Here is a 22709-nt window from a genome sequence, read left to right as displayed (position 1 = left end):
CAAAGTGCTGGGATTACAGGCTTGAGCCACCGCGCCCGGCCCTTAGCCAAGTCAATTCTAAGCAAAAAGAACAAAGCGGGAGGCATCACACTACCAGACTTCAAACTATACTACAAGTGTACAGTAATCAAAACAGCATGGCACTGGTACCAAAACAGAGATATAGGCCAATGGAACAGAACAGAGGCCTCGGAGGCAGCACAACACATCTACAACTGTCTGATCTTTGACAGCATGACAAAAACAAGCAATGGGGAAAGGAGTCCCTGTTTAATAAACGGTGCTGGAAAAACTGGCTAGCCATGTGCAGAAAGCAGAAACTGGACCCCTTCCTGATACCTTATACTAAAATTAACTCCAGATGGATTAAAGACTTAAACATAAGACCTAACACCATAAAAACCCTAGAAGAAAATGTAGGCAAAACCATTCAGGACATAGGCATAGGCAAGGACTTCATGACCAAAACACCAAAAGCATTGACAACAAAAGCCAAAATAGACAAATGGGACCTAATCAAACTCCACAGCTTCTGCAAGGCAAAAGAAACAGTCATTAGAGTGAATCGGCAACCAACAGAATGGGAAAAAATTTTTGCAGTTTACCCATCTGACAAAGGGCTGATATCCAGAATTTACAAAGAACTAAAACAGATTTACAAGAAAAAAACAAACAAGCCCATTTAAAAGTGGGAAAAGGATATGAACAGATACTTTACAAAAGACATACATGAGGCCAACAAACATATGAAAAAATGCTTATCATCACTGATCATCAGAGAAATGCAAATCAAAACTACATTGAGATACCATCTGACGCCAGTTAGAATGGCGATTATTAAAAAATCTAGAGACAACAGATGCTGGAGAGGATGTGGAGAAATAGGAACACTTTTACACTGTTGGTGGGAGTGTAAATTAGTTCAACCATTGTGGAAGACAGTGTGGTGATTCCTCAAGGACCTAGAAATAGAAATTCCATTTGACCCAGCAATCCCATTAGTGGGTATATATCTAAAGGATTATAAATTGTTCTACTATAAGGACACGTGCACACGAATGTTCATTGCAGCACTGTTTACAATAGCAAAGACCTGGAACCAACCCAAATGCCCATCGATGATAGACTGGACAGGGAAAATGTGGCACATATACACATGGAATATTATGCAGCCATCAAAAACGATGAGTTTGTGTCCTTTGTAGGGACATGGATGAACATGGAAACCATCATTCTCAGCAAACTAACGGAAGGGCAGAAGATCAAACACCGAGTGTTCTCACTCATATGTGGGTGTTGAACAATGAGAACACATGGACACAGGGAGGGGAGCATTACACACTGGGGTCAGTTGGGGGGAAACAGGGGAGGGACGGTGGGGGGCGGGGAGCTGAGGGGAGATATCAAGGGGAGAGATGCCAGATGTAGGTGATGGGGAGGAAGGCAGCAAATCACACTGCCACGTGTGTACCTATGCAACAATCTTGCATGTTCTTCACATGTACCCCAAAACCTAAAATGCAATAAAATAAATGGAAAAAATAAATAAATAAATAAAACAAAAAAGAACAGAAATAAATGAAATAGAAGATGGAAAAACTGACTTATAACTACCAAGGAGATTGAATCAGTGACCAAAAACTTGACAAGAAAGAAAATTACAAGAACAGATGGCTTCAAGGGTGACTTGTACCAAACATTTACAGAACCAATACCAATCCTGCTCATCTTCAAAAATCCTGAGAAAAGAGTACCTCCAAACTCATTCTGTGAGGCCAGCATTACTGATACCAAAGGCAGACAAAGCAGCAGAAGAAAACACACCACTATCCCTGATCAATACACATGCAAAAGTGCTCAAGAAAACACTAATAAGGAGAATTCAACAGTGTCATAGATGAATTATACAACATGATCAAGTGAGTGCTATTCCTGGAATGCAAAGGTGGTTACCACAAAAACATTAATGTAAGATACCACATGAACAGAATGAAGGAAAGAAAAAACATGACAATTTGTTTCAATTAGTACAGAAAAAGCATTTAATGAAGTTGAATATCCTTTCATGATTAAAAACATACTGACTAGAAATTGAAACAACCTCAACATAATAAAGGTCATATGAACAACCTCCAGCTAATATCATTCTCAATGATGAGAGACAAAGTTTTCCAAGATGAGGAATAAAATAATGATGCCTGCTTTCACAGTACTGGATATCCTAGCCAGAGCTATTAAGAAAGAAAGGAAAAAGAAAAGGCATCCAAATTGGAAAGGAAGAAGTAAAATTTTCTCTATTAACAAATGACATGATCATCTTTGTAGAAAATCCTGAAGACTGCACAAAATAAACTGTTAGAACTAACAATTTGTCCAAGTTTCAGGATTATGAAATCAACATACAAAAGTCAGTTGTATTTCTACACACTAACAGTCAATGATCCAAGAAGGAAATTAAGAAAACAGTTCCTGCTGGCTTGGTTGTGGATGCCTATAGTCCCAGCTACTTGGGAGAATGAGGCAGGAAAATTGCTTGAGCCTCAGAGGTCAGTGCTGTCAGTTTTTATAACAATTATGCCTGTGAATAGCCAGTGTACTCCAGCCTGGGCAACATAGTGAGACATCATCTTAAAAAAAAGAAAAGAAAAAAGTCAGTTTACAATAGCATCAAAAAGAATAAAATAGGAATAAACTTAACCAGGAGGCAAAGACTTTGGCAGAATTTAAAGCTCCAGAGACTGGTTGTGTAACAAATGTAAAATACAAAAAATCTTGTATTTATAAATTATAAGGCTTAGTTTCATTAAGATGTCAATACGACACAAAGTGATCTACAGGTTTAGTGTAATTGCCCTCAAAATCCCAGTGACATTTTTTCTTCAATTATAGAAAAATCTACCCTTATAAATTGCGTAAAGTTTATATGCAATTTCAAGGAATCCCAAATGGCCAAAGCAATCTTGAAAAAGAATAGCAAAGTTGGAAGCTTTTACTTCCAAATTTCCAAATGTATTATTAAATGCTACAGTGGTCAAAAGTGTGGTATGGCAGTGAAGACATACAGAGAGACCAGTGGAATGGAATACAGAGTGCAGAAGGAAACCCTTACACATACGGTCAAATGAGTTCAATAAGGATGCCAAGACTTTTCAATCAGGGAAGGGACAGTCTTTCAACAAATGGTGTGGGAAAACTAGATATCCACAGGCAAAAGAATGAACTTAAAGCCTTACCTTATATCATGTTTAAAAAACAAACAAAAAAACACCTCAATGAATCAAAGGCCCAAGTGTAAGATCTAAAATTATACAACTCTTGTTTTTTTGAGATGGAGTTTCACTCTCTCGCCCAGGCTGGAGTGCAGTGGCATGATCTCGGCTCACTGCAACCTCCGGCTCCCGGGTTCAAGCAACTCTCTGCCTCAGCCTGCCAAGTAGCTGGGATTACAGGCACCCACCACCATGCCTAGCTAATTTTTGTATTTTTAGTAGAGACAGGGCATCTTGATCAGACTGGTCTTGAACTTCTGACCTCATGATTCACCCACTTCGGCCTCCCAAAGTGCTGGGATTATAGGCGTGAGCCACCATTCCAAGCCAACAACTCTTAAAACATAGAAGGAGAGCTTCCTTTGGCAGTGATTTCTTGGATGTGACACCAAAGGCCCAAACAACAAAAGGAAAATTAGACAAATTGGATTGCATCAAAGGATACTATTAACAGAGTGAAAAGGCAACCTGCAGAATGACAGGACAGAAGTGCAAATTACATGTGACAGAGTTCCCATCTAGAATACATAAAGAACTCTCACAATGCAACAACAAAAACCCAACTAACGAAGTTCAGAAATATGCAAAGGATGTGAATAGACAGTCCTCCAAATAAGAGATGCAAATGGCCAATCATCACTTAAAAAGATTCTCGCCATCACTAATTATTAGGGAAACAAACCAAAACCACACGGAGAGGCTGGGCATGCTGGCTCATGCCTGTAATCCCAGCACTCCGAAAGGCAGGAGTTTGAGACCAGCCTGGCTGACATGGTAACACTATGAATCTACTAAAAATAGAAAAATTAGCTGGGTGTGGTGGCACGTGCCTGAAGTCCCAGATGCTGAGGAGATTGAGGCAGAAGAATTGCTTGAACCTGGGAGGTGGAGGTTGCAGTGAGCCAGGATTGGACCACTGCACTCTAGCCGGCTGACAGAGTGAAACTCCATGTCAAAAAAAGAAGACAACCTACATGGAGAGGCCACCTCAGACTCATTAGGGTGGCTGTAATCAATACAGAAAATAACAAGTGTTAGTGAGGATGCTGAGCAGTTGAAACCCTTGTGTACTCTTACTGGGAGTTTAAATGGAGCTGCAGCTATGGAAAACAGTATGGCAATTCATCAAAAAGGTAAAAATAGGCCAGGCATGGTGGCTTACACTTGTAATCCCAGAACTTTGCAAGGTCAGGGCAGGTGAATCACTTGAGGCCAGGAGTTTGATACCAGCCAGGCCAACATGGTGAAACCCTATCTCTACTAAAAAACACAAAAATTAGCCAGGTTTGGTGGTGCAGGCTGTAATTCCAGCTACTCAGGAGGCTGAGGGATAAGAATCACTTGAACCCAGGAGACAGAGGCTGCAGTCAGCCAAGATTGCACCACTGCATTCAAACCTGGGTGACAGAGTAAGACTCTGTCTCAAAACAAAAAATTACCATATAATCCAGCACTTCCACTTCTGGGTGTGTACTCCCTACAATTCAAAGGGCCTCACACATTTATACACTGACGTTCATAGCAGCGTTGTTGAGAGCAAATTCTGATGTGTGTGAGAAATCACATTGTTTGCTGAGAAATCCTATAGAGAGTGGTGGCAAGGAAAACCTAGTCAGCCCCCAAAGCAGAAAACTGCTCAAAATACTATAAAACAGTAACCAATATAAATATATCTCATGCCAGATGAATTAGTTCTTTGAACACAGTATATATGACCCTTTCCTTTGTTCCCTTGTAAAGAGCACTTTCTAATTTGTCTTTAACCTATCTATAGTAAACACACACTAGCTGCCTGGTTAGTTTACTGTTAACCAACGAAAGGACACAGAGCATCCGCTTGTAAAAGTTGTCACTGGAAAGTCAAGAATAAACACGTAGGTCAGAGTTTGCTCTGGACTTTCAGCTGGAAACGCTGTGAGACCCCTGGTACTCCACTCTGAACCCACCTTTGTTCTCTATCTCTGTTTCTTAATTCCTTCAGCACCACGTGGGTTGGGGGTCTCCATGACTGAGCTGGTCTCCTTATTCACAGCAGCCAAAAAGACACCAGCAACCCAAGTGCCCACTGACAGATAAACAAATGTGGTCTCTCTGTACAAACATTATTCAGCCTTAAAAAGGAAGGAAATTCTGACACATGCTAACACATGGAGGAAACTTGAGGACGTTATGCAAAGTGAAATAAGCCAGTCACAAAAAGAGAAATACTGTATGATTCCACTTATGTGAAAGACCTAGAGTAATCAGATTCACAGAGACAGAAAGTAGAGTGGAGGCAGCCAGGAGCTGGGAGAGAGCAGTAATGGCTTATTTAATGGGGAGAGAGTTTCAGTTTGGCAGGATTTAGTGAGTTCCAGAGTTTGGCTGCACAAAAATATGAATGTACTTACACTGAAGTATGTACTTTAAAATGGTTATGGTAAATTTTTTGTGTTTTACCACATTTAAAATTTTTGACATTGGAAATGTATATTTATTGAGCACCTCTGTGCTGGGCATGATGATACGATTATGAACACCATAGTTATAAAAAACACTCTTAGGGAGGTACAATTCTAAGTGTAAAAACTAGCACAGACAGACAATAATAGACACAGACCTACAGGACTCAGATAGGAGGCTTATTAGACAGAGATTATAGATTTCAGAAGGGAACTAGAAATTATTAAAATTACTAAATTTACTAAAATAACTAAATTTGTTGTTCGGTAATTAATTTAGCCAATTAGCTAATTTACTAATTACTGAAAATTACATACTGAAAAAGAACCAGAATGTAGTAGAAAGAGATGGCAGAAAAGGCCACCTAAAGCCCATCTTTTAGACAGTTCTCTTAGCAGATGAGGGATGGAAGGGCACTTCCTGGCCAGGCGTGATGGCTCATGCCTGTAGTCCCAGCTACTCAGGAGGCTGAGGCAGAGAATCACTTGAACCCATCAGGCAGAGGTTGCAGTGAGCTGATACTGTACCACTGCACTCCAGCCTGGGCAACAGAGCAAGACTCGATCTCACAGAAATTAACAGCAGGGTGCAGTGGCTCATGCCTGTAATCCCAGCACTTTGGCAGGCCGATCACTTGAGGTCAAGAGTTGGAGACCAGCCTGGCCATACCCATCTCTATTAAAAATACAAAAATTAGCTGAGTGTGGTGGCAGACATCTGTAATCTCAGCTGCTCAGGAGGCTGAGGCAGAATTGCTTGATCCCAGAGGCAGAGGTTGCAGTGAGCCACTGCACTCCAGCCTGCATGACAGGGTGAGACTCCATCTCAAAAAAATTAAATAAATCCCATCTTTTAAGCAGTTCTCCTAGCAGATGAGGGGTACAAGAACTCTTCCTTACCCTGGTAGCTCTGAGTGTTCAGTCTGTGCCCTCGACTACCACACGTGATGGGGAAAGAGTAGAGCAGCCTCCACTGCAAGCTGTACTGAAGATCCCACCCACACAGTGAGAGTTCCCTTTAGCCTGCACTTTGGGTTGGATGCATCCTGAGCTCTCAATGCATCATGTGCTAAGGTTCCACCCTCCCCTGGGCTGGGAAGTATGTCTTGGTCTTCTGTCTCCAGGGTGCTGGTGACAGAGCCTGACATGGAGTGAGTGCTCCATAGATGCTTGTTCAATTTCCTAGGAACTCAGCAGGCTGGGCCTAACACCACTGCCTGCAAAGACCTGGCAGGTGTAGGGACTCATCAACCCATCCCTGCTGCTCTTACAGAAAGGGGAGAGGGAGATGGGTGGGAGTGGATGGAAAGTTGTCCTTTTAATAAGGAGGGCCAGGGGCTGTAATAGGAGCCCCGGCATAATTTATTTCAGAAAACAGCAGGGGCCCCCTCCTCTGGGGGCCATAGCCTGGCCTTACTTCTCTCTTCTTTACAGTTTGAGATTTTGTCTAAGCCAGCCCTAGGCTGCCCAAGACTTCAAACTCCTTCACCTTCTACTCTAATTCCAGCTCCTTGATAAGAGCAAGATTCTTGGCTGGGATAGAATAACCAGCATGGAATGCTGGGAAACTCAGAATGGCATGTGCTTCAAATGCAGGGAAGAAGAGCTATTTGCCATTGGGCTCAAAATACTTCTGAGGACGTGAAACTCTCCCACTGGTCTGGGTAATTCCCCTCCCTTCCTCCACATCTCCACTGTAAACCAAGAGACAGCATGGCCAGCGTGTCCCAGCCCTGCAGAGAGAGCTCTATCCGGCTCCTGTTCATGCCCAAGGTATTTATTCACTTATTCAACAGCCATGTGGGAAGCCACCACTTCAGAACGCTGACTGTGTGGAGGGGGACAGGAAGCCATGTTCTCAGCTGCCTGGTCCTAGCATTCCCTGCCTGATCCAGGGATCTCCTGAGGCAGGAAGTTCTTTGAGGGGAACTGATAGCTCTTCAGAAGCCCAGGCAGAGAGCTGCTCTCTTTGAGATAGACACACTGAGACTGAATGCTTTAGAGGGCCTCTGTTTTGGTAGGGGCACCTGAGAATTCAGGCCCCCATGCTAGAGCATTCAAAGTTTTTAAAATTTCTTTTGGAACATAACCTTTTTCTTTGAGTTTTCAACTGAAAAATAAAGCTAGCAGAATCCAAGAATATGTCTCTGGATTGCTGGGGCTGATCATCCATCCACTCAGGAAATGGGGAGACGTGGGCAGCTACGGAATCTTCTCACCAATAGAGGGTGCCCTTGAGCCCTCTTTGGGCTGAGACTTTGGTAGGAGATTGTAGGGTCCAGATTCCAGAGCAAAGGGTCAGGTGTCAGCCACGGGGACTGAGGCAAGCTGAAGGCCAGACACCAGACTTGGCTGTCCCTGACCTCCCCACCCATGAATCCCAGGTGCACAGCAGGTGCTAGATGAAGTTCAGAAGAAAGAACTCCAGGGTAAATGGGAATGAGAAGGTTGGTCCTCCATATTCCCATGCTGGAGGGAAGAGAAGGGAGGGTGGCTGGGATCTGAGTGTTTGCTATGGTTACAGCCTAAAGACCCCAAGCCCAGGCACTGCTCCCAGTGCCTTGAAAGATGTTTGATCTTAAGCCTTACAATAGTATAATGAGGAATGGATGATCTCCTTAATGAGGGAAGAAACAAAGGCTCAGAGTTGAGGGGATTCCCCCAAGGTCATATAACCTACAAATGGCCAGGACAGTGCTGATGCGGGCCTGTCTGCCTCCCAATGCTGCCCAAGCTCAATCACCCCCCACCACTTCTGCTTTTGCAATAATAGCCTTATGCCACATATTCTACCAGTTACTTTATGAAAGGAAGTCAAGTAAACTTTAGCCATATCCCCAGCCACAACAGGTAGCTCCTGTTCAAAATACCCTGTAAATCAGGTCATGCAAGATCAGATATGCATCCACAGCTGTGACAGGTGCTGTGCTAGCCACTGTTTTGGGGAACTCAGCCTAGGAATATGAGTGAAAAGACAACTCACAAAGAAAAGAAAATCACTGGCATGCAGGGGGCCCTGAACAATTCAGAGTCAGAGGCAACTAGAGTGTGCAGCCACCTGACCTTCTGGTTTCCCAATATGCTTAATGGATCCATGATGTGGGGTCCACAAAGGAAATGCAGAAGCCTTCCCTTCCTGCCTCCCACACTCTGTGGGTCAAGTATTTACCAAAAACACAGCAGTGGACTGGACACCAGCTGAGATACAAAGAGGGAAAAACAGTTCTCCCTTCTCAAGGCAGGTTGGACAATATCAATATTGTGCAGTTAGGATGTGAGGGTGGAGTGTGTGTGCATGCCCAGAATTTAAAGACAAACAGATGGGAGAGGGAATGATTCCAGCAGAAAGGCCAATAAATATTCACATCTACAACGTACACTGAACTGCAGCCTAGACAACATAGCAAGGCTCTGTCTCTATGAAAAATTTAAAAATTAGCCAGGTGTGGTGGCACATACCTGTAGTGTCAGCCACCCAGGAGGCTGAGGCGGGAGGATCACTTGAGCCCAGGAGTTTAAAATTACAATACACTGTCATCACATCACTGCACTCCAGCCTGGGCATCAGAGCAAGGCCCTATCTCCCCAAAAAACCAAGACATTTACATAAAAATCAATGTATAAAAATCCAAAATAAAATATTAGCAAATAAACCCCACTGGGGCTTAAAAAAAACTTACCTAAACCAAGAGAGACTTGTACAGTGTGCAAAGGATGGCTCAAAATTAAATCTTTACATTTTATTTATATTAATATGTTGAAAATCATAATCATCATAGATGTTGAAAAGGCATTTGACAAAATTCACTACAAAATTTAAAAAAGAAACTTATCAAATTAGAAAGAGTGATACTTCCTTAAGTTACACACAATAAAGGAAATTAAACCCAGACACACACCCATCAAGCCAAAGCCCAGCATCATTTGTAAGGCATGGAAGCAATAGAAGCTTCCATCAACCTTCGGAACAAAAGAATGCCCTCTGTTACCACTATTATTTTGGAGGCCCTAGCTGATGCAACTAGGCAAGGAAAGTAAGACATTAACGAAAAAAGTAGAAGGTGAAATAGTTATATTTACTCTGAAAAGTGAGGCAGACAGATTTTGCTAAGGAGTTAGGTACAAAGGAACATACTAAACAGCCTTCCTTTTTCTTAATTTTTAAACTATAGAGATGGGGCCGGGCACAGCTCATGCCTGTAATCCCAGCAATTTGGAAGACCAAGGCAAGTGGATTGCTTGAGGACAGGAGTTTGATACTAGCCTGGCCAACATGGGAAAACCCCAACTCTACTAATAATACAAAAGTCAGCCAGGTGTGGTGAAACACACCTGTCATACCAGGTACTCGGGATGCTGAGGCATGAGAATTGCTTGAACCTGGGAGGTGGAGGTTGCAGTGAGCTGGAACTGCACTACTGCATTCCAGCCTGGGCGACAGAGCAAGATCCTGTCTCAAATAAATAAATAAATAGATAGATAGATGATAGATAGATAGATAGATAGATAGATAGATAGATAGATAGATAGATAGAGATGGGGTCTTATTATGCTACCCAGGCTGGTCTCAAACTCCTGGGCTCAAGCAATCCACCTGCCCCAGGCTCCCAAAGTGCTAGGATGACAGACCTCTGATAGTCTTCCTATGTACAAAACAAGCAGTTAGAAAAGAGAAGAAAATATCCCATTTGCAACAGCACACACCCAAAAAAACAAAACTCTCAGAAATAAATATGCAAAAATATGCACACACCATCCATATGAAGAAATCTTTCAATGAAACACTTTGAATGCAAAGAAAGCCATGCTGCACATGTTATTGAGAAAGGTCCAACATTAAAAAGACGTCACGGCCAGATGTGGTGGCTCACACCTGTAATCCCAGCGCTTTGGAAGGCCGAGGTGGGCGGATCACAAGGTCAGGAGTTTAAGACCAGCCTGAGCAGCATAGTAAAACCCTGTTTCTACTAAAAATACAAAAAAATTAGCTGAGCATGGTGACCTGCATCTGGAGTTCCAGCTACTCAAGAGCTGAGGCAGGAGAATTGCTTGATCCAGCAGGCAGAGGTTGCAGTGGGCAGAGATTGCGCCACTGTACTCCAGACTGGGTGACAGAGTGAGACTCCATCTCAGAAAACAAAAAGATGTTACTATCAAGTAAGGGTGTGTGGAAATGGAGCCTTTACACATGCTGGGGGAACATAAGACAGCATGGCCACTCCAAAAGAGTTTGGCAGTTTCTTAAAAGGTAAATATAAATTTACCTTATGGAGTTGGATGTTGTGGCTCAGACCCGTAATCCCAGCATTTTGGGACGCCAAGGTGGGTAGATCACCTGAAGTCAGGAGTTCGAGACCAAACTTGGCCAACATGGTGAAACCCCATCTCTTCTAAAAATACAAAAAAGTAGTCAATGTGGTGGGGGTGCCTGTAATCCCAGCTACACAGGAGGCTGAGGCAGGAGAATAGCTTGAAAGTGGAAGGCGGAGGTTGCAGTGAGCTGAGATCACGCCTCTGCACTTCAGCCTCAGTGACAGAGCCAGACTCTATCTCAAAAAAACAAGCAAACAAAATGGTGTGGTGGCACACGCCTGTAATCCCGGCTACTCGGGTGGCTGAGGCAGGAGAATGACTTGGCCCTGGGAAGTGTAGGTTGCAGTGAGTCAAGATCATGCCACTGCACTCCAGCTTGGGCAACTGAGTGAGACTATCTCCAAACAAACAAATAAATAAAGTGTCAACATCAGTGGTTCTTTGTATACTCACAGAATGGTGCATCAATCACCACAATCTATTTTAGGACATTTTCATTTCCCCGACAAGGAACCCTGCTATCCTTGGTCATCACCCCTCCCAATTCTTCCTTCCACCCCCAGCACTAGGTAACCAGTAATCTGCTCCCTGTCTCTCTGGATTTCCCCATCTGGGCATTTCATATAAATGGGATGATACCGTATGTGGCCCTTGCTGACTGGCTGCTTGGGCTTGGCATAAAGCGTCAGGCTCACCCACATGTGGCCCATGTCTGTGCTTCATTCCTTTTCGCTGCCTTATTGCCCAAGTGGTGTCATAAGCACTACAGGTGAACTGTGAAAAGTTAGGGTGTGTGTTGTAATCCCTAGAACAATTGCTAAAGAAAGCATATATAACTAAAAATATAGAGCAAAACGATACAGCAAAAAAGCCACTAGAGTTGAAAGGATATGCGAAGAATCACTCCATTTATCCAAAAGAAGGCAGGAAAGAAGGAACAATAAACAAAAGAGAAACAGGCCAGGCACGCTGGCTCACTACTAAAAATACACACACACACACAAATTAGTGAGGCACAGTGGTGCACACCTGTAATCCCAGCTACTTGGGAGGCTGAGGCAGGAGAATCGCCTTAATCTGGGAGGCGGAGATTGCAGTGAGCCAAGATCACGTCACTGCACTCCAGCCTGAGAGACAGAGCAAGAATGCCTCAAAAAGAAAAAAAATAAAAAAAGAACACAAATGGCATAAGTTAGAAATTCCGTTGAACTGTAAGTGAACTAAACATTCCAAATGAAAGTGAGATAGTGAGAATGAATTTTAAGAAACAGAAAAAAAACATGACCCACCTATCTAATGTGTAGAAGAGGCACCCTTTAAATACAAAAACACAGCTAAGATGAAAACAGCAGGATGAAAAAAGGTATCTATGTAAACATTAGTTATAAGAAAGCTCTATTAACATTAGATAAATAGATAAGTAATATGTGGGCTTCCTATTTCTTTGACAGAACAATTAAAAACTGAGAATATGAGGTTGGTGCAGTGGCTCAGGCCTGCAATCCCAGCACTTTGGGAGGCCGAGGTGGGCAGATCACCTGAGGTCAGGAGTTCAAGACCAGCCTGGCCAACATGGTGAAACCTTGTCTCTACTAAAAATACAAAAATTAGCCAGGCACAATGGCACGTGTCTTTAAACCTAGCTACTCGAGAGCCTGCCATGGAAGAATGGCTTGAATTTGGGAGGCACAGGTTGCAGTGACCTGAGATTACGCCATGTACTCCAGCCTGGGTGACAGAGCGAGATGCCGTCTCAAAAACAAATACCAGAGAATGGTACACTTTAAACTGCTGCATTTTGTGGCATGTGAATTACATGTCAATTTCTTAAACGACTGGTAGGAGAAGGAAGGCACTGAAAATTATATTTTGGTTTTGTAATTAAACAAGAGATTTATTCCTCTCTCCCCCAAAAAAGTCCTCTTTCAGTTTCTGCAAACTTCCTCCTTCCCTCCCCTATCCATCCATCCAGAGGAACTTTTATCTGTTTCCACCCAACCAGATTAGAAACCTTTGTCTTTTGAGGCCTGGTAGGTAAATTAGAAGTCCCAAGTCAAGAAAGAGAGGCCTGTTCCATCTGAGCCTCCCTGCCCCATGACTCACTTTACCCCATAACACGCCTCTCCTCTGGCTTACCATCCGAAAGAAAGAATAAACTTATTTTTCTTATTCACCAATAATTTATATAAACCAAAAACTGCAAACAAGGATGTCCTTAGCAGCCTGATCTCATTCTCTTCAAATGCCAATTGCTCTCCAGCAAAGGGACTGTCTTTCCAGACAAAATCAATTCACTTGGAAATCTCACTTAAAACAGAAAAGTTAAGGTCTTCAAAGGTTTGCTGTGGGCAAAGCATTTGCAGGAATGCATGGGGCAGAAGGTCAAAGGCAAAGAAAATAAGGCATAAATTATTTTGCTCTCATTTCATTTGTCCGTTTATGCCATGGTTAGTGATTAGCGCAGTGACAAAAATCTGCTTTTGAAGGTTTTTTTTTTTTGAGACAGAGTCTTGTTCTGTAGCCCAGGCAGAAGTGCAGTGGCACAATCTCAGCTCACTGCAATCTCCATCTCATGGGTTCAAGAGATTCTCCTGCTTCAGCCTCCTGAGTAGCTGGGATTACAGACACCCATCACCATGCCTGGCTAATTTGTGTGTTTTTAGTACAGGCGGAGTTTCACCATGTTGTCCAAACTGGTCTCAAACTCTCACAGGAGAAAGATGATGTGATCTGCCCACCTCGACCTCCCAAAATACTGGGATTAGAGGCATGAGCCACCTCGCCTGGCCAGGTCAATTTTGTTTAATGAAAGTAACAAAACAGGTATAATCCAAAAATCACAGATATATCAAAATGTTAAAACGGTGTTGGAGGTCAGGGGCAGTGTCTCATGAGTATAATCCCGACACCTTAGGAGGCCAAGTCAGGAGGATCACTCGAGACCAAGAGTTCAAGACCATCCTGACCAACACAGCGAGACCTCTTATCTATAAAACATTTTTTAATGATACAAGAAAATGCTCACTTGGGTAGTGGCAGTTTCAATGCATCATTGCCTGGTCTTCTGGGTTTTGCTCTGAACCTTGTGAGAGATGATTAAGTCATGTGTCCAAGCTCAGGGACTTCCTGTTGTACACAGATGATACTCCCTGGAGCACCCCACTCCAATATCCCTCCCTTCAACTTGTCCCAGTGTATCATATTCAGCCCAGACCAGGGTAAGCCCCACTCATGTCATCAGCCTTGCCTAGGCCAACGGCCTAGAAAAGATCCCCATCAACCCCCACAAAGGGCAGGGTGACTCAGTTCACACACATGGTGCAGGCCAGCTGCCTGCCTTGAACTGTCTCCAGACCTGGACCAGTGTACAAACTACACAGCCAGGGGCCTGTGCTCAAAAGGACCCCTAATGCTTGCTTGAATGCTCTGCTGCTTTAATCTTTTTTTTCCTTTCTTTCTTTCTTTTTGAGACATAGTCTCTCACTGTCACCTTGGCTGGAGTGCAATGGCATGATCTTGGCTCACTGTAGCCTCCACCTCCTGGGTTCAAATGATTCCCCTGCCTCAGTCTCCTTAGTAGCTGGGATTACAGGCACCCACCACTATGCCCAGCTAAGTTTTGTATTTTTAGTAGAGATGGGTTTTCACCATGTTGGCCAGGCTGGTCTCGAACTCCTGGCCTCATAATCCACCTGCCTCGGCCTCCCAAAGTGATAGGATTACAGGCATGAGCCACTGCACCCAGCCTACTTTAATCTTAATTTCTCAAAATTATTGATTTTTGTTTTGTGCTGATCCCTGCAAATTAAGTAGCAGTTCCTGCTTCAAAGCCACTTAATGAAGATTCTTGGGTAGCTAGAGTAGGCCAGGATTTAAAGTAAGGGGCTGGCCAGCCACAGAGCCCCTCCAACAGGGAGACCTTTCCCTTGCTTTCAAGTAACCCTCTCAGAGCCATTTCCTAATGGAGTCTGAAAGAGCCTGGTGACCTGCCCTAACTGTTTTAATCACTGGCTGTCCCCCTCTTCAAGAGGGGGTGCATTTCACATAAGTGCATAATTAATACTAACAAGAGGGGCTGTGCCCATGGGCTGGGGTCCTGTCATGGGCGTTCTGTGTTTGGGGTCCCTGGGAGGCACAGGACCCAGATTTGTCCTTAGAGTATGACAATAGATCACTCTTCAGTGCCCTGTCCTGAGTAGGACAAGACCTAGCAACCCTTTCGGTCAATGTTGAAACATCTCCCAGGCATGAGCAGTGGTGGCATTTGCAGGATGCTTGGCAGCACTTGGCAGTGGGCCATCTGTGCCTCGGCGGCTCTGGTGGTTCAAACCCACAACCCAGCCAACTCACCCTGGGCTCCAACCGGCATGGCTAACTGGGAACAGCCATTCCCAGCTTCACTCAGGAATCTGAAAGACCCTTCCTTTCCCATGAAGCCTTTTGCAGGATGTTTCAGGAAGGAAATGGAAACAGTAAGGGGAAACCACAAACCCATATAACTCTAATAGCATCACCTCTTGGTCCATGGGGGTAGGGGGAGGGTGCTTCCTATGTTGAATTTCATCCTGACCCCAGCCTGGTGGGGGTAGGAGCAATGCCATTTGCTTCATCTCACAAACAAGATTGCATCAGCCCTCCAAGAGATGAAGCCAGGGACTGAGACTAGCTAGCAAATCCAGGATTGGGACCGACTGGGCCTCTCTGACTTTGGAGCCTTAGGGCAGGCTGTCGGTGTCCACAGATTCTGGCCTAGTGTAGCCCGTGTGATCAGCCGGGGCTGAGGTTCCCTCTGCTAACAGAGCTTTCCCTCTTAAGGATACTGGTGGGGTCGTGGCCCCGTCAGATCGTCTGTCCCTGGGAACACTCTTTTCCAGAGAACTCCAATGAGGAAGAGAAAGTGGGTTCACTGACCTCCGTGTCTCTGAAAATAACTTTGTAAAAGTACATAAGGACCCAACACTGCACTTAGACAGTTCGGGACCCTCCGCTCTGAGAGCATCAACACTGGCCATCTCCTTTTCCTGTTTGGGTCTCAAACTCTGCCTCTGGAACTTTGTTTGAAAGGCTAAGTTTCCAGCCGGAACAAGTGCCCACGCTCAGCTCTCCCAACCCCATGTTCCTGCCATAGCCTGGAAGGCTGAGGACAGACATTTACTCCCCTAGACAGAGCTGGCCATGACTGAAGGACCCTCAGATGCAGGCAGAGCCCTTTGTCCATTTTTGTCACAGTGCTGACCACCTTGGGAGCTGATTATGCTCCTTTAACCTTCTGGGAACACTTAAGCCCCCAACACTGCAAAAAGGATTAAGTCAACTGAGATGAGACATGTTTTTTCAATTAGTTATAAACCACCCATGTTGGAGTTTTTGCAAAACTGGCTGGTTGCTTTCTCGTTACCCAAGATTCCTCATTCTTTCTTTCTGTATAAATAATTTCACAAGGTTTTCAAGTAAATTCAGTACTAAAGGCCCATGACCATGAAATAAACAGGACACTCACAGCGAAGTGCTAAAGCCAAAATTTTCTCTTCCATGTGCCATGCTATGTGAAAGGAGATGGAAATTAACTTCCACCTGCCAAACTTCCCTACCTCAGGCTTCTTAAGACACACATTAAGAGGTGCAACTACATTTGTGTTGGGAGATGCATTTTACTATATATGTGTACCTTTAAAAAGACTTTTCCTGGCTGGGTGCGGTGGCTCATGCCTGTAATTCCAGCACTTTGAGAGGCTGAGGCGGGCAGATCACAAGGTCAAGAGATCAATACCATCCTGGCCAACATGGTGAAACCCCATCTCTACTAAAAAATACAAAAATTAGATGGGTGTGGTGGCATATGCCTCTAGTCCCAGCTACTCGGGAAGCTGAGGCAGGAGAATCACTTCAACCTGGAAGACAAAATTGCAGTGAGCTGGTATTGTGTCATTACACTCCAGCCTGGCAACAGAGCAAGACTTCTCAAAAAAAAAAAAAAAAAAGATTTTTCCCACGGACATTTATTTCTCATGCCAAGTCGGGGCCTGCTGCCAAACTGGAGATACCAAGATCCCAGAGACAATGTGCTCACTCTCCTTAAAGGGCCATGACACCAGCCAGAGAGGCGGAGAATGTGGTAAAGGCAGGGAAAACACTGTCTCACACTTAGGAATACAGAAGAGGTCTTGCAATGGGCAGGGCAGCCCTGGGAGCAGGTTATTCATCATAGCAGGAATAAATATTACAGCAAGTGCATCAACACATGGGAGGAATTTATCAAGGCTATTGTTTTTTTGCAATGGAGTCTTGCTTTGTCACCCAGGCTGAAGGGCAGTGGTGAAATATTGGCTTACTGCAACCTTTGCCTCCTAGGTTCAAGTGATTCTCCTTGCTCAGCCTCCTAAGTAGCTGGGATTACAGGCATGCACCACCACACCCAGCTAATTTTTTGTATATTTAGTAGAGATGGGATTTTTCCATGTTGGTCAGGCTGGTCTCGAACTCCCGAACTCAGGTGATCCACCTGCCTTGGCCTCCAAAAGTGCTGGGATTACAGGTGTGAGCCACTGCACCCGGCCAATACATTTTTTTTTTTTTTAAAGCTCCTAAGTTTCTGGCAATTCATTACACAGCATTACCAGCTCTGACCAGAGATCTCAAGCAACAACCCCGGCTGTCATACCTATGGAAAACACCAAGTCCTCACATGCCTCTCCAGGCCTCCAAGAGACCTCCTGTGGTCCCATCAGGCTCCTAAAGTCCCCTTAGGGCACTGTCACTACTCTCTGCAGGAGCCACATGAGGGCAGTGAGGAGAGGATTGGCTGTGGAATGTGAAGCTTTTAAGTCCTGGCCCCCCAGGGCCTCAGGTGTCTTACCCGGGTGTGCTATTAACGTGATGTATTACTTGACGTTAACCTTGGCTGGCTGGCTGGGGCAGTCTGTCAGGTTTTGCCACTGTAAAGTTACTCTTTTATCCCCCTTTCCATTCTGGAAGCAAGTTATTGTGCACAGCCCACACTGATGAAGGAGGCATCCTCAAATTTTATTTACTGAGTTTGGCAACCCTGCCTGTCACACCAGCACATTCCAAGTACTCCATAGCTCCATGAGGCTGCTGACAATCACATTAGACAGCGCAGCTCTACTCTAGAATATCAAGGAAGAGCAAGTACCCACACATCAATCACTCAGGTACCACTGCACTATTGTTTACTTAACAGTTTTCTGTAAAAGGGCTCACTTTTTTTTTTTTTTTTTTTTTTGGGATGGAATCTCACTCTGACACCCAGGCTGGAGTGCAATGGAGTGATTTCACCTCATGGCAACCTCTGCCTCCCAGGTTCAAGTGACTCTCCTGCCTGAGCTTCCCGAGTAGCTGGGATGATAAGCTCACACCACCACATCCAACTAATTTTTGTATTTTTAGTAGAGATGGGATTTCACCATGTTGGCCAGGCTGGTCTCAAACACCTGACCTCAGGTGATCCACCTGCTTTGGCCTCCCAAAGTGCTGAGGTGTGTGAGCCACTGCACCCAGTCACAGGGCTTTTTAAAAAGGGAACTTGATATCAGTACCTTGCAACGGCCCAGTATCAAGTATGGCACTGGATGTCCACGAGGTAGAGCCGCTCTATTCCTCCACATGGGCTTTTTCCAGGCTTCCTTTCTTCTCCTCCTCAGAAGGCTGGGGCATGCGGGGACCTCTTGGTCCTGGTCCCCTGGGCTCCAGGGTCCCCACTCGAGGGAGCCTTCACCAGTTCACAACCAGCATCGCAGGCATCACCTCCTGTGCCCCAGGCATCTTTGGGCCAGAAAGCTGTAGATCTGTGGCTGCCAAACCTGGTTGATGACGAGACTCACCTGAGAGCTTTCTAAGAGCTTAGATTTTCTCGAGCCCCCAGCACGTGCATCCTAATTGAAGATATGGGTAGGGACCAGGCAAAAACAGCCCAGGTGGAGCTGATAATTAGCTACATGCTGGAGTCCTACAAGCAGGACAACCAGGCTTAGCTGTGCTCTGGGAAAATTTTCACCTGCAAGCAATGCACAGCTGTCTGATGGAAGACTCCAAGGCAGGCCCTGACTCCGACTCTCTTTTTTCTTGAGACAGAGTCTCACTCTGTGGCATAAGCTGGAGTGCAGGGTCACAATCTCGGCTCACTGCAACCTCCGACTCCTGGGTTCAAGTGATTCTCCTGCTTCAGTCTCCTGAGTAGCTGGGACCACAGTCGTGTACCACCACGCCTGGCTAATTTTTGTATTTTTAGTAGAGATAGGGTTTTGCCATGTTGGGCAAGGTGGTCATGAACTCCTGGTTTCAGGAGATCTGTCTGCCTTGGCCACCCAAAGTGCTGGGATGACAGGTGTGAACCACCAAGGCTGGCCTGACTCATTTTCTAAAATGGCCAGTACCCATGGAAGGACAGTGTCTAGCCCGGCCTTCTCCCAGGCTCACAGGACATGAAATTAGGTGTTGACAGACCCTTTGGAGAAACTCCTTTCCCTGTCCTCTGTGACAGGAGGAAAGGAGGCTTAGTGGTCTGGTATTTCTGGGTGTACAGCCTCTTTGTTGCTTCCTTATCTTTCTTGCCCATATCACATATCAGGTCCCTTGGATCAGGGACAGAACTAGATTGTACCCCTCTGGGTGGCCACTCACTACACTTTAGGGCCAGGTAACTGGTTTAGTGAGTTCCACATTCACAGAGGGAGAGGAACTGCTCAGGATGGGTCATCCCCAGAGCCTTCTCCATGCCGGATTGAGGTGATTCAGGTGACAAGATTTAGAGCAGATTTTGGACTCCTGACTTGATGTTAAAATGGGATGAGGCCTTGGGCCAGGGTGGATGTATTTTGTATTGGGGATGAACACACATCTCAGGGTCTAGAGGGCTGACAAGGTAGGCAGACTGTCCATCCCCACACAACAATGTCCATGCCCTAATCCCTAGAACCTCTGAATATGTCACCTTATGTAGCAAAAGGGACTTTGCAGGTGGGATTAGCAAGGAGTTTGAGATGGGGGATTGGCCTGGATATCCAGGTGAGCCCAATCTAACCACACACATTCTTAAAAGCACAGGACTTTCTCAGGCTTAAACAGGAATGATAAGGAGGAATAGGAGGTCCAGGAAATCACCACGCCGCACAGGGAGCAACCATGTGTTTCGTTCACCTTGTGTATCCCCAAAGCCTGGAACCCAGCAGGTGATTGGCCACAGAAAGGCCAATAAAGTGAACTTTTGTGGTTTCTTTTTGTTCTTGAGATGGAGTTTTACTCTTGTTGCCCAAGCTGTAGTGTAATGGTGCAGTCTTGGCTCACTGCAACCTCTGCCTCCCGGGTTCAAGTGATTCTCCTGTCTTAGCCTCTCGAGTAGCATTTGCCACCACACCTGAATAATTTTTTGTATTTTTAGTAGAAATGGGGTTTCACCATGTTAGCCAGGCTGGTCTTGAACTCCTGGCCTCAGCTGATCTGCCTGCCTCAGCCTCCCAAAGTGCTGGGATTACAGGAGTGAGCCACTAAAGTGAACTTTTAAGTACTGGATTCCAGCTAGCAGCCATGTGGGTGAATTATTTAACCTCTCTGACCCCATGTCACCCCGTTTCTATGGATATTAGAAGGACAGTGAAATAACCCACCCAAGGTCAACCAACGAATGAACAGTGGGGCTGGCCCCACTGCAAGCCCTTCAGAACCCATCTGGTTGCCAAATCCAGCAGCCCTCGATGCCCACCTCAGCCTGGCCATAATGGGCAGAACTCCTGGGTAAACAGGAGTGAAGCTTCTCTTGGTCCCATTTCGTTCCTTTGCTTCATTCTGTGCCTTTGTTTTCTGGTGACTGGTTGTCATCCCATTTCCCGAGCACAGACCAGCAGAGGGTGCCAGTGCCTGTGCAGAGACCTTCAGCTCCCAGAGCTGCCCTGGGGAAGAGCTGCCATACGGAAGGGCCTGGTCCCGGCCACCCAAAACCACAGAGTGTCCTTAATGATGAGGGGCACATACTGGTTCATAACCTGGCTCTGTGACTGGACAGAGCCTCTGGACAAAGAACTTCATCTCCATGGCTGCAGTTTTCACAGCTGTGAAAGGGGACAGGGGAAATGAACCTCCCAGGGGTACTGGGACAGTAAAATGAAGCAACTCATGAGACGACTTCTAGCACAGACCCTGGCACTTAATTCTTTGTTGAACTTCCATTATTTTTGTTTTGTTTTGTTTTGTTTGAGACAGAGCCTTGCTCTGTCGCACAGGCTGGAGGGCAGTAGCGCAGTCTCAGCTCATTGCAACCTCTGTCTCCTGGGTTCAAGCGATTCTTCTTCATCAGCCACCCAAGCAGTGGGATTACAGGTGCCCCCCTCACCACATCTGGCTAATTTTTGCATTTTTAGTAGCGACGCAGATTCGCGATGTTGGCTAGGTTGGTCTTGAACTCCTGATCCCAGGTGATCTGCCAGCCTCAGCCTCCCAAAGTGCTGGGGTTACAGGTGTGAGCCACTGAGCCCCAGCTGAATTTGCATTCTTTATGAAGAGTCAATCTCAAAGGTCTCTCATTTCAGATTCTGCCAAACCACATGAATCATTTTTTGAACTCAGTCATCTAGCTCCTTTTCCTCCATCTTTTTATGTCTTTACCAAGTCTTCCCTCTGTACTTAGCCATCACTCTCAGGTTCACTATAAACTATACAGGGGGCCCAATTCAAAAGGCCCTCCTAAGCAGGGGGCTCCTTTCATTTGAACACTGCTGCAGGCCAAGTGTAAATTCAAGACACTGTGCCTTTGCTTGTATATTTCCACTGTCTTCCAGCCTAAAACCCAGCCAGTCCTAATATTGACAGACTGCCCGTGCATGTTATGTAAGACGCCATGCTGGGCAGGGATACTGAGTTAAGTAAAACACGATCACACATCACTGGAAGCACCTCCAACAGAGACAGAGATAGCAACAGATGATTTCAGAACAGCGTATGTGCCTGTCTACAGACACCCACTCTCAGGAGGGGAAATCTAATTCAGTTCCCAAGAACCTACCAGGTACCACCCTTCGAAGGAAGAATGTCCTCCACTTCACAGACTGACTTTCAAGGCTAAAGACAGACAGGAACCGGCAGGACCAGGACTGGATCCCAGGTTTGGCTGATATAACTATCTCCCTTATCACAAAGAGGCAGAGGCCCTTGGAAGATGTCCTTTTGCACGAGCTCCAATGTATCTACTAAATGTAGGTCACTATGGCTGAAAATGCATTTTCCCCTTGTCCTTGCAGCTGCTCTGTAAGTTTGGACTGTAGCCTGATGTTCATCTGCCCCAGCCCTAGCCAACTGCTGACCAAAAGATCACAGGGTTGTGACTCTTGGAATTGGAAGGCATTCTACACACAGTGTCTCTTCCAGGTACCTTTTCTCATCAACCATTAAACCACAAACAGGCCAAATGACAAAGCACTTAGTTCCTTCACACGGTCATTCCTTCCCCCTCCAGCTTCACCTGATGCAGAATTTGTCAGTCAAACCTGAGCATTACAGGAATATGCAACAGAATTAGGGAACTCAGCAACCTGAAAGCTGCTAAATGACGGTTTTCTGCATTTTGGGGAGTAATGTAAAGCAGTTCCAAGAAAAGTGAAGTCACAGGCTCTGCAGCTTATTTTCAGTTCTTAGAAAAGAGCCAGTGTCAAAGGGGAAGCAGCTCTGCTCCAGCACA

At 45.3% G+C, this 22709-nt stretch overlaps 1 long non-coding RNA gene across 1 annotated transcript; it reads right to left on the bottom strand.

Moving 5' to 3' along the window:
• Positions 1-3256: 3256 nt before the first annotated feature.
• On the bottom strand, positions 3257-21200 carry LOC116537115. Its single transcript, XR_004262958.1, has 3 exons — positions 21115-21200; positions 10039-10042; positions 3257-3268 (listed from the first exon to the last, which is right to left on the bottom strand). It is a non-coding gene; the product is annotated as an uncharacterized LOC116537115 (long non-coding RNA).
• Between the last annotated feature and the right edge of the window lie 1509 nt (positions 21201-22709).

Source organism: Sapajus apella, unplaced genomic scaffold (genome assembly GCF_009761245.1).
Source record: "Sapajus apella isolate SASKATOON/1434 unplaced genomic scaffold, GSC_monkey_1.0 scaffold106, whole genome shotgun sequence".
NCBI classification, from domain to species: domain Eukaryota; kingdom Metazoa; phylum Chordata; class Mammalia; order Primates; family Cebidae; genus Sapajus; species Sapajus apella.
Note: the sequence above shows the minus strand (reverse complement) of the source record. Positions and strands in the feature narration are given on the sequence as shown.